Source organism: Diplotaxodon limnothrissa, linkage group LG11 (genome assembly GCF_057381915.1).
Source record: "Diplotaxodon limnothrissa isolate DT_005_m linkage group LG11, D_limnothrissa_male_GT1.1, whole genome shotgun sequence".
NCBI lineage: Eukaryota > Metazoa > Chordata > Actinopteri > Cichliformes > Cichlidae > Diplotaxodon > Diplotaxodon limnothrissa.
Window position 1 is genome coordinate 9,041,615 of NC_140606.1, and position 18,111 is coordinate 9,059,725.

General features: G+C 43.0%; 1 protein-coding gene and 2 pseudogenes across 1 annotated transcript in view; 1 reads left to right on the forward strand and 2 right to left on the reverse strand.

Annotated features, from left to right (window-relative positions):
• Positions 1-1,410: 1,410 nt before the first annotated feature.
• On the reverse strand, positions 1,411-3,140 carry LOC146622292 (uncharacterized; annotated as a pseudogene).
• Positions 3,140-10,288, reverse strand: LOC146622293 (uncharacterized; annotated as a pseudogene).
• Positions 10,289-13,872: 3,584 nt separating this feature from the next.
• LOC146622294 (protein NLRC3-like) overlaps positions 13,873-18,111 on the forward strand; it is a 39,487-nt gene continuing 35,248 nt past the window's right edge. The window contains exon 1 of the mRNA XM_085366144.1: positions 13,873-13,936. The gene's annotated coding sequence lies outside the window, so the exon portion shown is untranslated. The remainder of the gene's footprint in view (positions 13,937-18,111) is intronic.

Consider the following 18,111-nt stretch of genomic DNA (forward strand, 5'->3'; position numbering starts at 1 on the left):
AGATGCTGACGTTGAGGTCTCCATTTTTGATTCCTGGTCTAACAGCAGAATAAAATAATTCAATATACATTTGCAAAAGCAGCGTTTCTAAGTATGAATTTGTTGTGATTACCTGTTTTAATGGGTCCTTCTCTTTCAGGAATATTTGCGTAGCGCAAGCAGCGGGAAAACGGACATGCTACGTAAAAGTTAAGAGGGGGGGTGTACCGACGTATGTCTGTGGGTGGGAGTTCCATGCCACGGCTCCACCCGTAGTTACTAGGGGTGCAACGATACTCGTATCGATATTGAACCGTTCGATACAGTGCTTTCGGTTCGGTACGCATATGTATCGAACAATACAAAATTTTAAATTTATTTTATCAACTTTTCTTCTGACGATGCTGTCTGTGTTGAGAGCTCAGTGGATCTGCGTTCGACTACTCCGCCTAGGCTGCACTGTCGAGAGCAGATCCACTGAGCGCAGCGCAAGCTAGCACGACAGAAGCTAAGCTCATTGCAACATGGCAAATTGAACCTCCCCCACCCTCATTCAGATCTGGCCTTTGGAACTATTTTGGTTTTCATGTGAAGTATGACCCTGATGGTAAGCGCGTCATGGACAAAAGTAAAACAGTATGTCGGATGTACCACGCAATGCTCAATTACATTGGTCGGAACTACTGTGTTAGCGCAGTTTGCTCGTTAACGTGTTGACGCCGTCCAGCCCCACACACGGGGCGATCCACGGTAGCTCGTTAACGGAAATTTGCCGTGTTGTGGCGTTAACGTCATTTCAGATTAACGCTGACAGCACTAGTGGGAACACAACGAATATGACTGCACATTCACGCCGACATCATCCTAGTGCAAAGACAAGTGGAAGCAGACAAAAACAACAAGCACGCATGCTACAAACTTTACCCGAGTCATTTAGACAGCTGTTAGCACATGATTCTCCTTATGGGGATCTGACCTGATATGTTTAATATGCTGCTGAGAATATAGCCCAGAAGAAGCGTATAGTATAGCTTTTATTTTGGAAAGAGCCATTTCTCTGTAATAAACTCTCTTTTCCAAAGATGAGTGATATAAATGACAAATTAAAAAAGCATGAACAAAATATTGAACCATGACACCAAAGTATCGAACCGAACCGTGAATTTTGTGTATCGTTGCACCCCTAGTAGTTACTACTGCCCAGACTCTGGCTCCAAATTTGCAAGATGGCAGTCTCCACAAATGGGATATTTTGGCTTCATTTTTGCACAATGGTAGGAGGCGGTGTTGCGTCGTCCATCTTTTCTACAGTCAATGGTCCTGACCCGCCACAATATGAAACAGGCCATGGATCGTCTGTGGAGACACACAACAACACATTGTTCACTTAAATTATACAAGAAATTCACTATAAATGGCAACAACAGTTACCTAATTTGAAGTTTTCCACTCAAATTCAGTAAGCTGCTGGAGGAAAGTTGTGACATGAGGGTTAATGTGAACAACCTTTCACTTCACAGTGGTCCCAGTCCTTCTGCTTGTCCCAACCTTGGAGGTACATTTTGTTCCCTCTTCAGGGTTTATCCTTACAAAAAAACTTAAAGCATGCCACAATAAATAGTAACATACAGTAACATTGAGTTGTGATGTGAAAAAATGACCTACTTAGGGATCATTTCTTCATCATCTATCACAATTAGCTAACTGTTCAAACATACCTCTGAATTAGTTCCAATGCTGCACACGCTGACTCCTGGTATTAAGATAAGATAAGATAAGATAAGATAAGATAAGATAAGATAACCTTTATTAGTCCCACACGTGGGAAATTTGTTTTGTCACAGCAGGAAGTGGACAGTGCAAAAGTTATAACGCAAAAATTAGAATACAGTAAGAATAAATACAGTACACAGCTGTCCAGGTTCAATACATAGAATGAACCAAAGAAGACTGACATTGCATCAGCAAAGGTGTTCTCTTTGTCCAGTTCAACAATTACACGCCCCTCTGCACTCACCATCCAGCAAGTGGCAGTCATTAAACTTTGTCCTTAAATGTATAGGGGCAACGTTGTCATTATGCAACATAAAATAATTTCAATACTTCACTTCTTCACACTGTCTAGATAAGCAAAAAGCAAATAGCTATCTACAGTTAATTATTAATGGCCTTATGTAGTCCGTGTTAACATATCATAATTGTTCATAATTGGGAATTATTCTGCACATTAAACACACCTGACAAAGAATCAGCCCAATTAAATTACCGGAGTTCCATCAACTATATGGTTATTTTGGAGTTTATAGTTTGTGCTGCTATAAATCAGTATTGACTTCAGTATTTCTGCTGTAAGTGTAGCTGGACTACCATGTTGATCAGTAATATGTAATGTGAAATTTTGATATTGTTACTTTGCTGGATTCACTGAGACACATGTCCAACAACCTTGGTTTATAAAGGAAATTACAGAAATGTGAGCTAAATAAACAGAGACCGGATACCTGTCTCCACAAAAAGCTCCTGTGCCAAACAGAAATTGTAATATGGTCTAATCAGCTCTATTTCATAAATAACTTCTTACCAAGCATAATCAGCCTTGGGGTGATTGGCAGGTTGCTTTCTGCTTCAAAGGACATTCTGGTAGATGTTTCCTGCCAGATAAAGAACCAAGACATTTTATGTAGTGGAAAACAAAAAAAAAACCAAACAAACAAAAAAAAAACACAGGACAGCAAGCAACAGCATTAAACCTATGAAAAAAGCTTACATCTGCTAAGACAAAGAGGGAGTCTTCGTTTTCTTTGTAATACTTCATCATGAGAAGCATGGCTGCTGTGCCAACATTGTTGTTGGTCAAAACATCCTCACTTTCTATCTGCTGGAGAAGTGTCCTTATACCAAGTTTCCATTTGAGCTTCTGGCTGGAGAAATAGTTAACAATCCTTCTGCCTTTGGTTTTGAGAGTCTGACTTAAGTGCTCACTGATATCAATACCTGTGAATTTGTAAACAAGAATGGCCACTGCTCCTGAATTTCAGCACTGAAAGTGAGGGACAACTGTTGATAAGCTGCCACTGAGAAATATATGTGAGGCACATGAAGTCATCCACATCTTTTTTTTTTCTTTTTTTTTTGCCTGTCCCGTTTGGCTCTTTTGCCATCAGAATTGTTGTCTAAAGGCAAAGAAAGATGCCCAACGGATTTACTTTACCAAATTGACCATCCCAGCCTTGCCATAATGGTCCATTTGATTCACCTTTTATTGTTTATTTTATTTTCACTTACTGAACATGGGACAGACTTGACTGGGGGAAAGAAGGTGAGAAAGAAAGAGGGAAAGAGAAACAGCTGAGAAGAGGGACGGGGGAGAAGGGCAAAAACCAAAAACCAACAGAATGAGCAGAAAAAGAAAAAAAAGAAGAAAAAAAGAAAAAAAAATGCATATATCAATCACCTGGGTCACCTGCTGAGAAAGAAAAAAGAAAACAAGCAGAAGAGAACAAGAGTAATAGAATAAACAACATCACAATGATATATGGGAATATGACAGTAAATACTAAATATTAAACATTATTGTGCAGCACATAAGATCAACAGAACACAGTGTGCTTTGAGGTAGGAGCCAAAAAGGGTGTAGTTTGTGGGTGTGATCACCCGTGTGTACACCTGTGAGCATGGACGCGCTTGTTTTTTGTTTTTTAAAAGGTTCCTTCATGTAATGATCTGCTAGAGGGTGTGGGGGGGCTACAGCCCCGTCCTCCAGGGCATGAAGCAGGTATGGAGGAGATCAAAACTCCAGACATCCAGAGGCCCCCAGAACACAAGAGACCAAGGAAGACCAACAGAGGGGCAGCCGCGCCACTGTCCCAAAAAGAGCTGAGGAGAGTCCCAGATGAGGGCTCACTCAGCAGCCGCGGAGCAGAAACCAGGGGGAGTTGCAGTGACGCGCCCGTGAGCTCCGCCGGCAGCCAGCCGTGCCTGAGTGACCGAGCCCCAGGCCGAGAGGCCGGGGGCACCCCACCTCCGAAGTGGCCCGAGCAAGCCCCAGGCTCCAGGCCCCGATAAGCGGCCGCCAAGGAGTGAGCCGGTGTGTACCTGGACGCCCATCCCCGGACACAAAGAACCACCAACGCACCGACGTCTGAGGGAGTCCGCCACTGGCAGGGGAAGTGGTGGTAGGGGGAGATAGGCCTCCATACCTTGGATGGCCTAAGATGTCCCCAGAGAGGTGGCGCCTGACACCCAACCTGACATATAGACACAGAAATACAGGCACACACATATACAAACATCCATTCCCACCCTCATGCTCTCATATACACTTACTCCACACTCAACCAACGTGGAGACAGACATAAAGAGACGCTGTACACACGATCACACTCCCCAAGCGTACTCTAAGCCCCGGGTCTAGGTACCCTTGCCCCTGGAGGGGGGGGAACTGCACCCAGACCCAGGTGGTGTTACCCTTTTCCCTGCGGTGGGGGGAGGCAGACCGCCCCGACTCCGCAGCAGCAGGGAGGCCCCACACTCCAGACCGCAGTCGGACGGCCAACTCCTCCTCCTAGCCCCCCCGCTCCAGCAGGTCGCAGAGAATGGGGGTGAGAGAAGACTCCAAACCTCCCTCCACCCGCTCATTGTAGTGTTGATGCATGTGTGTTCTAAGGTGCATTTAAAACCCAGGAGGGCATGGAGCTACCTGCCAGAGAGCAGCAGGTAAGCGCATGGTCCCTCCTGCTAGCCTTCAATGTCTACGTGTATTTAACATTGAGAGGTGGGCAACGACGCCAGGGGTGGGGTGTACACCCTGATGGTACTTTGGATTCCGTGTATCGTGCCCACCCCCAAGATCCTATATGTATGTGTAATGAGAGTGTGAGTAATGTGAATGTCTAAGTTGTGGGATAAAATTGAGGCAGGGGCAGCCAGAAGGGGACGGGGGGGGGGGGGGGGGGGGGTGGCCTCCTCTGCACCCTGGTGACATACCCCTACTCCAAGGTCCTGCATGTGTGGGTGGTTGTGTTGGAGCGGGAAGAGGGAGGCAGCTGGAGATGGGGAGGGAAGGAAGGGAGGGGCAAGTGACCCCTCCCTGGGGCCAGCTCCCCCACTGACCCCAGTAGGCACCCCCATACTCCGCGACCCACCAGGGAAAGGGGGCCCAGGCCCATCCAGACCGGGGCCCAGCGCAGCAGCGCCTCCCGGCCCCACAGAGCCCAGGACAGTCCACCCAACCCCACCACAGGGAAAACTGCACCCACCCCACCATCCACTCTTCTTCCAGACTACATAAGACAATAAACACCCAGGCTGAGATCTTCCTCCACCTCTCCTGTATCTCCCCCTCCTGTAGAGAGAGCCCCTGAGGAGAGGAAAGCTCCTGCAAGATGTGACAATCTCCCCCACCAGTTGAAGAGCCCCCCAGGTGGCTCGACGCACCGGCGACACCCTGCTCCAGGGCTGGGCCCCCATGCACCCACCCGCCCACAACCCCGGCAACACACCAACCAGGACCCAAGCCCCCGAGGCCCGGCCCGGGCCCCAGCCCAGAAACGGAGCGCCCCCAGAACCTCACGCCCATCCCGGACCCACCCAGGGGCAGCCAGGCTACCAGGTCAGTAACCCACGTCCGTCAGCACAGACCCTCCCCTAGTCCCGCTGCACGCAGCCGCGAGGAAACAGTCACCTGAGAGCCAACAGAGCCCCTAACCGGACATGACCGCTACCCCGGGTTGAGCCCCCCAAGGAAGATGCCTCCGGGGAACCCCCCGACGCCCTAAGCCTGTCCCTACCCCCACACCAATCACAACAGTGAAGGCGGGACCAAACTATGACCCCCCACCCCCACTAGGTGATGGAGCTGATCAAAGGAGCCCAGAGCAATTGATCTGATGTGGTGGCAGAGGCTGTATCAAGACTAATGTAATCTAATAGATAATTTCTATATTGGTTAGAATTAAGATTATTTTTATTTTTCCAGTTCATGAGGACTGTTTTCTTGGCTATGCATAGGGCAGTGAAAACCATATGGGCGATATTCTTTTCTGAAGTGACATTATCTAAGCTGCCCAACAAACACACTAAGGGGGAAGTTGGAATGTTACATTTCAGACACTTCGATAAGTCTTCACATATCTCGCGCCAAAACTTCTGAACTGGTGGACAGAACCAAAGAGCGTGGATATAATTGTCCGGTGAATTGGTTTGGCAATGTGAGCAGTTGTTGGTAGACGTAAAGCCCATCTTGAACATCCGATGACCTGTATAGTGCACTCTATGTAATATTTTGTATTGAATTAATTGAAGACTGGGATTTCTAATTAGATGAAAGGTTTTTAAGCAAATCTGAGACCAGAAGTTTAGGTCTAAGTTAACTGATAAATCCGCTTCCCATTTTGCAATAGGAAGTGATATTGATTCATCTGTTTTAGAAAGCATTCTGTATATTTTGGATAGTAATTTGGGGGTTTTAAGAGTAAGAAATTGAACCACACTTGGTGGTGTTTGTAGTTCAACTTGACCCGGTTTAAATTTCTTTTTTACTATGGATTTAATTTGTTGATATTCTAAAAATCTTTTCTTGTTGATCCCATATTGTGTAACTAGTCTGTCAAATGAAATAAATTCTGTTCCTTCTAGTATATGTTCTAAATATTTGATTCCTTTACCACTCCAATCTGAAAAGTTTATCATATTATTGTTTTGTAATATGTCAGGGTTGTTCCAGATAGGTATACGTTTGCATGGGATTAATGAAGACGCTGTCAATTTTAGAAACTCCCACCATGCTGTCAGAGAAGCGCTGATGTTGATGCTTTTAAAGCATTCATGTCGTTGGATGTTTGAGCTGATAAATGGTAGGTCTGAGATCTCTAGATTATTGCAAAGTGCTTGTTCTACATCTAGCCAAGGTTCATCTAAGAGGGTGTGTTTTAGCCATCCTGAGATAAACTGAAGCCTGTTGGCTAAGAAGTAGTGCTGAAAGTTAGGCAGTTCTAGTCCTCCTTTATCCTTGGTCTTTTGTAGTGTTTTTAAGCTTATACGTGGGGGTTTATTTTTCCAAAGGAATTTGGACATACATGAATCTAGCGATCTGAACCAATCTTGTGGCGGTTTAGTTGGGATCATTGAGAATAAATAATTTATTTTTGGTAAGACCATCATTTTTATAGCGGCAACCCTTCCCATGAGTGATATGGGTAGACATTTCCATCTAGCCAGATCATCTTCTACCTTCTTTAAAAGTGGGATATGGTTTAATTTAGTTAGATCTGCAAGCTTGGGAGAAACATTAATACCTAAATATTTTATATTTCCCGATTGCAGTGGTGTAGAAGAGGAATTATGGAGGGAGCAATTAATCGGTAGAACTGTAGATTTTGACCATTTAATTGAGTAATCTGATATTCTTGCAAAAGAGTTTATCAATTCAATCACCCCAGAGATATTGGTTTGTGAATTTTGGAGAAAGAGTAACACATCATCCGCATAAAGGCTGATTTTATGTTCCACGTTCTTGCATTTTATGCCCTTAATTACTGAATTCTGTCTAATTGCTGCTGCTAGTGGTTCAATAAAAATTGCAAACAGTGAAGGGGAGAGTGGGCATCCCTGCCTGGTGCCCCTCAAGAGACAGAAGCTGGAGGATGTCTGGTCATTTGTTCTGACACAAGCTGTTGGGGAGTTATATAATATTTTTAACCAGTTTATGAAAGAGGATCCAAAACCAAATTTGTGTAAAGTTGCAAATAGAAATTTCCAGTTAACTCTGTCGAATGCTTTTTCTGCGTCTAAAGAGAATATTGTAGTTTCTAGGTTTTTACTGTATGAGTAGTCTATCAAATTAAGTAATCTACGTGTATTTGTTGATGAGTGCCTACCTTTTATGAAACCAGTTTGGTCAGGATGAATTAAGAGGGGGGTTATTTTCTCCAGTCTCTTTGAGAGAGCTTTGCAGATTATTTTAAGGTCTACGTTTATAAGGGATATTGGACGATAGCTTGAGGGATATACAGGGTCTTTGCCTGGTTTTAGCAGGAGATTAATGTTTGCAGAATTCATATTTGATGGAAGTCTGCCCTTTTCTTTAATTTCCAACAACGTTCTGTAGAAAACTGGTGCTAGAATCGACCAGAATTCTTTGTAGAATTCTGCAGGAAAGCCGTCTGGACCTGGAGCCTTATTATTGGGCATACTTATCAGGGCTTCCTGGAGTTCACCTGGTGTCAGTGGTGAATCCAGTGCCATTGCTTGAGTGTCCAATAATTTTGGAAGAGTTATGTTGTCCAAAAACTGATCAATTTCTTTTTTAGATGGGTTTATTTGTGGTGAATACAACGTTTTATAGAAATCCCTGAAAATGTTGTTTATTTGTATCGGGTCATATATTGTGTTCCCAGATGAATCTTGAACAGCACATATAGTTGTTTTTTCTTTATTTATTTTTAGCTGGTTTGCTAGAAATTGACCGGATTTATTACCATGTTCATAATTTTGTAGGCGTAGTCTTTGTACTAAGAATTTTGTTTTTTTATCAATTATCTCATTTAATTCTAGTTTTGTTTTGCGTATTTTGTTCAATGTTTCCTGATCTCGGTGGGACACGTAGGCTTCTTCTAGTGATTTGATGTTTTTTTCTAATTCCTGAATATTTTTGTTTTCTTTTTTCTTTTTATGTGATGAGAAAGAAATTATTTTACCTCTCATCACAGCTTTCCCTGCTTCCCATAGAACAGAAGCTGATGTTTCGGGAGTGTCATTATAGTCCAAATATGAAGTCCACTCTTTTTTAAAATATTTAATAAAGTCTTCATCTTTAAGTAGTGATATATTAAATATCCAGTTTTTTCTTGGCGTAGTATTATTCTTGTGCATTAGTGTTAAAGATACAGGACCATGATCGCTGACAGCTATAGGATGAATCTCAGTGTCTGAGTCATCCACATCAGGTCTCTCCACAGCTCCAGGTCCTTGTGAATTAAAAATTGTTAACAGGATGTCTTTCGTTTCTTCTAAAGAAGCCAGCGTTTCCCCCTCAGGAAGTTCAAGTGGCTGCCAATTTATACAACCATAGCTATCAACAAAGCATCTAACTTTTTTTAGGTGAGGTTGCATTACTGTTGGGACTGCAGTCGTCCTCATTCCTGGTTCTCTTTATTTGACAAAGTCTATGTGTTGTATTATCTCGATTAACATGTTCAACTCTAGATTTGATGCTTCTTAGTAGTGAATAATGTCCACAACCCAGTCTTTCTCCCTTTTCAGTAAAACCTGCAAATGTTTCAGGGTATCTGTTTACAATGATCTGAGCAACCTCTTCACAAGATGCATGTTTAGGGTTTCTGGAGTGAACTTGCATGGCCTCCACAACAATTCTAACCATACTTCTCCTGTCCTCTGGATGAGCTCTGTCTCCTCTTGCGACAGTCGGAGTGGAAATCTTTCCCAAGGAATCTGTAAGTGTGAGACCCAAGAGCTGGAGTAATGGTTGTACATAGTGGTGGACATGGAGGAGGAGGGGTAAGGTGGATGCCTTGATGTTTCAGCTGATGCAGCAGGGCAAAGCTCCAGAGTAATTGTGTCATTCAGGTTCTCTGGTCTGTTGCCATCTAAAAAAAAAGAGAGAGAGATCATTGGAAAAGTTACTTTATATGGCTATTTCAACAAATATGTCCTCACTAAAAGATGAATCCTGCAATTAGGATAGAGTAGTAACAGAAAGGCAGTTTTTATGAACCTTGTCTAAAGATCAAAATGATCAATTCCAGGACTGCAAAAGAACTACAAACTCAAGGTCTTGCATTGAAATGTTGAAAAATACAATGAAACATAAACTATATTTTACAGTTTGTCACACCTTTACACCCTTAGTCCTACCACTACCAATGAAAGGTTAATGGCATTAGATTCAGAGTCTACTTTTGTTTAGGTTTTCCATGTTAATTAACTACCAGAAAATGTGAGCCCCAAAAAGCTCTTCAATATTACACTTTCAAAGAACATGTGTAGAATGGTATGGTGAGGAAAAAAGGGCTCATCAGTGACATATGAGTCTATGAGTGACCTTCAAATCATAGACTCAAGTCTATGAGTCTGTGGGTTGTAGAGAACCTACACAAACCTCCTTTAAATGCAAGTAGAAGTTTACGTATTTGAATTGGTGTGAGAAAGGGTTTGAGATCTTCTGCCTCTACAAACAAAAGGTCACTTTTTTTCGTACACCAATGACGTCCATCAGATGTTCTACAATGCAGAATATTTTCTCTCTGTCTAGTGCTGGCAGGACGCTTGTGAGTTCTTCTTCAATTTCCATCCCTGAAAAAGAATTAGTAGGAAACTGAATGGTGTAGGGAGACAACAAAAAGGCCTACCATGTTATAAAGTGGTAGTGGGTAATAATACATGTTCTTGTGCATTTATACACACACATACACACACACTTCTTTCTGTAGGGCAACGCAAGCAGTGAAGTCCAAGGTCAATGAGGAGTACTGAGTGATGCAACTCGAGCACAAAGTATAATTCAGAATCATTAACAAGTATCACAGCTATCTTCCCAAAAACCAAGCCATCATCAGTGTCATCTACAATGGAAACATAGCCTTTGACATACTTGGTACCTTTGTAGACAACTGCTGACATCCAAAGTGGTCAAAGTTTAGTGGCATGGGATTTCTCTCGTGGAAATATGCACATTATCTTTTCCTTTCTATTGATAGGTGGCACAGTGCACTTGTGGCAAGTAAGCAAGCTAGAAGACTGGCAAAGTTATGGAAGCAACACATTAACAAGAGAATTCTGAGTAAAACCAAAGTTACTTTCCCTAGTAACTAGTTACTTTGAAAGTAACAAGTAACTTGAAGTAACTGAGTTACTTTTGATAGAAGTAACTAGTAATGTAACTAAGTTACTAATTTAAAGTAACTTACCCAACACTGGTCTCGGCCCCTCAGGTCCTCTTCACCCCCCTCCCTGTGGTCCACGTCTTTGCCGTCAGCTCAGCCAACATGGCCGACAGTAAGCGTCCCCCTGGTGGCGGGGGGGCGGTCAGCCTGTACTCGTGTCCCGTCTACAAGAAGCCTCGACGCACCGAACTGAACTTCATCTTCTCCCTGCAGCTGAGGAGCCTGCAGCCGCCCGAGCGCTGGACGCTGCTCTGCGCCGCGCTGCTCTGCGCCGCGCTGCTCTGCAACTGCAAGTGATCCAAACGTTGTTGTTCCACAGACACGGACAGACACTCACCGTGGGGCTCTGCTGTGTCTCACTCAGACCTCCCCACAGGTTTCAGTTTGAGCTTTTTTATTCTGATGTTCTGATAGTTTCCATTTTTCTTCAGCACCAAATGTGTTTGTAGGTTTTTAGCCTGTTAAATTTATGAAAATCAAAATGTTTCCACCTCTTCTCTCTGCAAGTCTCTAATAATAATAATAATAATAATAATAATAATAATAATAATAATAATAGTAACAATAGTAATAATAATAATAATAATAGTAATAATAATAATAGTAACATTAATGATCGTGTATGTGACCTCACACAGTAAAGCTGATGTGAGGATCATCACAGTTTTGGTGGTTGTATGAACTTAATGCATAAAATAATAATTTGTTTTAATTAAAAAACTTTCCATCTGTCATTTCCTGAGTGTTTCAAAATAAAAGTCCTGTCTTTCATGTTTTGAATGTGAAGCTGTTCCTGTGATGCCTTCAAATCTGTTTCAGTCTGCAGTTTTTTACAGTTCAGACCCAAAGTGACTCAAACATTTACTTAAAAGAGGTTTTTGTTCGTCTGGGTTTTCCTGCTCAGCAGCGCTAAACAGGCAAAAGCATAAATTTGCATATTACATTTGGCCCGCGAAGCCATACCAAATTATTATTAGAGATGGCCTACTGGTATTATACAGCTAATATATATATTGTTTAGTATTAAGCTTTGCTTGTTCCATATTCAGTTTTTCAGCAAAACTTGTTTTAGTCCATAAGAAGAGATTCATTCTTAAATCTGGAGGAAGATTTGTTTTTCAAAAAATATTAATGTTAGCCCGCGACCTTGTTCCAGTTTTGAATTTTGGCCCACTGTGTATTTGAGTTTGACACCCCTGTTTTAGAATAGGTTTAGAAATTAAAAATACTAATAACACACCAGGAAAAAGCCAACAGCACGAGTCCTGAAAGGCTTAAAGAGAAAATAAACGCACAAAGAATGAAACAAAAAGGCACAAAACCTCAAAACAAGAGTGAATTAAATCTGACCGACACACAAAGATGCTAAAAGCCCCAAACATGAACCTGTGAGGTCATTAATATCTGTGTGTGTGTGTGTGTGTGTGTGTGTGTACTTGTTTACATGTCTTTGTGGGGACCAAAATGCCCGTCCCCACAAGTTTGAAGACATTTTTGGGACTCAGGATGTGGTTTTAGTGTCAGGGACAGTCAGGTCAGGGTTAGGCATGCAGTCTTAATGGTTAGAGTAAAAGGCTGAGGAGAGCATGATGTCAAATAGATGTCCCCACAAGGATATGAAAACACAACCGTGTGTGTGTTACTGTGAATTTGTGAGAAAAGTGAAGATTTCAGAATCAGTGAGAAATGTTTCACTTCCTGTTGGTGAAGAAGAGCAGACTCCTCTTCAGCCACAGAAATGAAGAAGCTTTTATTTTGTCAGCCTGACAAACACGAGCTCAGCCACGAGCAGCGGCGACCCTGCAGAGGTGAAGGTCACAGTCAGAATCAGCGCTGGTGCCAGAGAACCGCTTTTCACTGGCTTTAATCTTGAAGGTTTCTCCAGATGTGGAACATTCATGCTAAACATTCAACATCTGACGACCGTCTCCGTGTAAAACACTGACAAACTCAAACTTTATACGGTAACTGACAGATTTATTCCTCCATTTTCAGGTATTTCACAATGAACTTGGATTAGTTTGATGATTTTATTCACGTTGGGTGAATAAAACCAGCCAAGAGGCTGATTCCTGCAGAGGAGAGTGGAGGAATCTGCAGGTTCTGTCTCTAACACACAACCAGAGCTTCAATCATAACAAGCACATAATAAAACCATGATCCCCCCCTGATCGACTCTTTTAGCCTGTTTCCTCTGGATCGAACAGGATCTAACAAACCCCAGCTTCTGCTGGGACACTGGTCATCATGGGAGGAAAAAGATGGCTGCCGTGTTGCTGTTTCCTGTCTTACACCAGGGTTATACTTCCTGTATCTGTTTTTAATCAGAGGATGAACCTAAAGCTTTTAGTCTGCTCTACAACCCACCACCTATCCACACGTCTTCTAAGTGACTGGAAATCAGTAAAACTTCTACCAGACTTTAGTAAATATTGCATTAAGATGAGCAGACAGATTTTAATCTCAGCATCGCAGATTTTTCAGGACACTGGAAGAGTTCCTGCCGTGGATTTAGATGTTAGTGTTGTGTGGATGATCCCATTCTGTGATCTTTGTGTTACTAACACTGATGTTTTTACACTTTAGGACCCTCGAGACCTCTGCTGCTCAGCCGTCCTGATCGCTGTCTCCACTTTAACCAGTACCAGAGGCTGTAACCTCTGATCATTTCACCTGCACCGACAGTAAAACTCTTCTCCACAACCAAACGTGCCATAAACCCATCACAGCTTCATCATCAGCTCAGTCTCAGCAACATGCAGACATGCAGCAGAAACTCTGCAGGGAACGTCTGAAGTCTGTTCTTCAGTTTTCCCAGCTCACTGTTTATTGAACATGAGACAGAAAAATAACTTCACCTTTAATGTGAAACTTTTATCGCCTGTGACATGTTTGCAGGTAGTCTTCGTGCTGTGATTTAGTGTCACAGCTATAAATATCACACAAGGTAAAAACTACAAGTCCCAGCATCCTCTGTGTTTAGGGAGGAGCAGTGAAAGTGAAAGTGTTGATCCTCCGTTCAGAGCAGCAGGAGGAGGAAGGTGGAGCTGAGGCAGGTGAGTGTTAACATGAATATGTTTCTTCTTATGTCATAAAATAATTCCATGCTGTTCGTGTCTGTGGGTGAAACGTGAGGCCGGTCGGCTCCTCTGAGCGCTGGTTTCCTGTAAGTAGTAGTGATGGGCAGATGAAGCCCCATGAAGCACTGAAGCTTTTCATCCAATTGGTTCACCCCAACGCGAAGCTTCATGAAGCTTCATTTGCTCTAGCAGGACACCTACTGGACGTAAAAATAATAGCTGGCATGAATTTGAAGAGTGTGGCATTTTGCACACAGCCTGTAAATGTCAACAACAAAAGGAGTGTGTAAAACATGTATATTGTAGTGATGGCAGTATACTGTGTATATTTATAGTGGCAGTATGGGAAATGATTATTTGGAAATGCTTGAAATGGAAATGATCATTTACTGTGAGGTGAGGTGTGGTTGGGGTGTGGACAGTAGTTGTGCTTTTGTAACGTTGAGGTATGGACAGCTACACACTGAGGCTTTGAGCCTCAGTCCTGCCTGTTCACATTTTATTCTGTAAAAACTAAATTTTCACTGCTTTTATAACCTTTAGTGGGGAGAACATAGCTAGGATTTAATGATTTCACAAATCTTTTGAATCCTTTGTCCTCCACAATGCTAAATGGCTGGGAGTCCTCAATCACCATGCTGACCAGGTCTTCATCTATTTGAGATTGTTCTCCTGAGGAAAGACAATAAAACAAAGCACAAATATAAATATCACACACGTAACTTATAACAGTTGTATAATATTGTTATATCATTTAGTAACATTACTGCATCCTATATTATCATTGCATTTGATGGCTCACCTGGTCTTGCTCCACAATCGGTGTCCCCCTTATTCTCATGCAAAGCTCTGTAGTGCCTAAGCATGGATGAGGTGTTGTTGCTATATCCCAGCTCCCTGGCACATAGCAAACACTTCACCTTGTACAAAAGTACAGACATCTTAACATAGGTTTTATTGCACCATCAGTATCATGACAATGCATCTTCTTTAGAAATTTACATACCTTGTTGGGAGGAATAAGATCAAAATGTTCCCACACAGGGGAGGACATCCTCCTCTTCTTAGCCGGCTCCATTCTCTCCTGACTTTCTCTCCTCACTCTCATAAACCTCCAAACTGTCTCCAAACTCTCACTAACCGCAACTCTCCATCAAACACCCACATTTTGAATGAAGTCTGAGGGGTTTATATCTGTCATAGCTCGCGGCAAAGTTCGAACCACTTCATGAACCAGTCACGTGGTACAGCCGGGCAGCGAGGCTTCGGACGTCATCATTTTCAGCTCCTCCCATAAATGAAGCAAGCCTCGATACGCGCTTCGCGGAAACGCCCCCTCCAGTACTCGACACACGCTCCGAAGCCTCGATACAGAACGTCACATCACTAGTAAGTAGAGAGGAAGTGAGTTTAGCTGAGAGAGCAGGAGGAGAGTGAGAGCTGTGCTGAGGCAGGTGAGTGTTAACACCGCTCTGACATTACTGTGTCTCTGTGGCGGGAACAACAGGCTCCATCAGTGGAGGCAAAAATAATCAGACTTTGGTTTTTCAAAGGAAACATCTTTATGTCGGGAGAAGCCGCGCGCTCATTGGATAACGACTTGTCACTCTCAAGTTATTAGCCAATGAACGCGCAGTTCACAGTAAGACCCGCCTTTAACACGACATTTTTAAAAACTAAAATGGCGACAGAAACTCTGAATGGAGTTCAGGCTGATTTTATGAAAGTGCGACGTTTGAGCCACTTCCTGTTCTCAGTCCCGGCGTCCTGATCACCGAGGTTTCTGTTGCTCTGATATCTGATATTGATTATATCGGTAAACAGGCTGTAGGCAGAAACATCAGGTCTAATCTGAAAATCCCTTCAGAAACAAACTTATGGCCGTGTGATGCCGCACGCTGATTGGATAACCACCTGTCAGTCTCAGGGTATTAGCCAATGAGCGCGCAGATTCACAGTAAGACCTTATCAAGTCATTCTTTTAAACTAACACATCGACAGTAAAACTGTAACGTGTCCTGTGATCTATAAACACTCTGTGATGAATAATCTGAAGTTTTTTTGATCCTGGCAGTAGTTTCCTGTCACAGAGCAGAAGCTGCAGGCAGTTTTTGGCAGCTTTATATTTAATTTTTTCCAAAATAAATCAATAAAGGTAGAAAAGAACTCTCAGTGACATTAAAAATCTATTTTTAAAGACAGATGTGACCAAGTGCAACAAATATAAGATGATATGTTTACAGATATTTGAAGTATTGATCATACTTCAGATCAATAGACGAGCACCTCTTCAACCTGAGCCTGAGGTTGGGAAGAGTCCCACAGCTCTGGAAAACCTCCTGTGTTGTACCAGTGCCAAAGACTTCACGCCCCAAGGACCTCAACAGCTACAGGCCGGTGGCTCTGACATCCCACCTGATGAAGACCCTGGAGCGGTTGGTCCTGGCTCAGCTTCGGCGCCTAACAAGCTCATCACTGGACCCACTTCAGTTTGCCTACCAGCCTGGCATTGGAGCGGATGATGCCGTCATTCACCTCCTACATCGTTCCCTCGCTCACCTGGAGACCGCTGGAAGCACTGTGAGAATCATGTTCTTTGATTTCTCCAGTGCCTTCAACACTATTCTTCCCTCGGTTCTGAAGGACAAGCTGGAGAACTCTGGAGTGGACCATCACCTCACTACCTGGATTTTGGACTACCTCACCGACCGACCACAGTATGTGAGGACTCAGGGCTGTGTGTCGGACAGGGTCGTCTGCAGTACGGGGGCCCCACAGGGAACGGTTCTGGCTCCGTTCCTCTTCACCATCTACACTGCAGACTTCTCCCACAATTCCACCCAGTGCTTCCTGCAGAAGTTCTCTGATGACTCTGCAATAGTCGGCCTCATCACTGATGGGGACGACAAGGAGTACAGAGGACTGACTCAAGACTTTGTGGACTGGTGCCAGCTGAACTACCTCCAGATCAACGCCAGTAAAACCAAGGAGCTGGTGGTAGACTTCCGCAGGCACAAGCATTCTCCACTGCAACCACTGAACATCCAGGGTATGGACATTGAGGCTGTGGACAGCTACAGGTACCTTGGTGTTCATCTGAACAACAGACTGGACTGGACTCATAACTCAGACGCCCTCTACAGGAAAGGGCAGAGCAGGCTGTACCTGCTGCGGAGACTCAGGTCGTTTGGGGTGGAGGGCCCACTCCTGAAGACCTTCTATGACTCTGTGGTGGCTTCTGCTATCTTTTATGGTGTGGTCTGCTGGGGCGGCAGCATCTCTGCTGGGGACAGGAAGAGACTGAACAGGGTGATCCGAAGGGCCAGCTCTGTTCTAGGATGCCCTCTGGACCCAGTGGAGGTGGTGAGTGACAGGAGAACGGCGGCTAAGCTGTCATCCCTGTTGGACAACGTCTCCCACCCCATGCAGCAGACTGTGACAGCACTGAGCAGCTCCTTCAGAACCGAAAGCACTGCATCGAACGGTTCAATATCGATACGAATATCGTTGCACCCCTAATAAAAAAAAAAAAAAAAAAAAAAAAAAATATATATATATATATATATATATATATATATATATATATATATATATATATATATATATATATATATATATATATATATATATGCATGCATGCAAACTGTATCTTGTTGCCTTGTACTTGTGACATGTGCAATGTAGAGCTGGGCGATATGAGATTTTTTCATATCACGATATGTTTTTTTTCATTTCAGGCGATAACGATATCTATCACGATATAAGCCAAATACCTATATTTGTACGATTTAAATGTGCCGTTGCTCACAAGTAAAATGTGAAATAATCAGCAGCTTGTTTTTATTTAAATATTTATTTCCCATAATAAGTTCAACAGGGTAGATGTACTTAAGGAACATGAGACTTTTTCAGATAAATAAAGGCAAATATTGCAAACTACACAAAAGGCAGCCGCTAAAGCGTTTAAGTTTCAAAATAGAACAAACGAAACAGACTACTAAATTGTCAATTCCACTTAGAAACAAAATATTAATTCTAAAAATAAATCTTAGTTTGTTTTACAGAAGAACAGACAAAACTGACTAACTTTTGTCAATATCAAATAAACTGAGAACTAAAAGGAAATTCTCAATCTCTCCTTGTTGTATAGC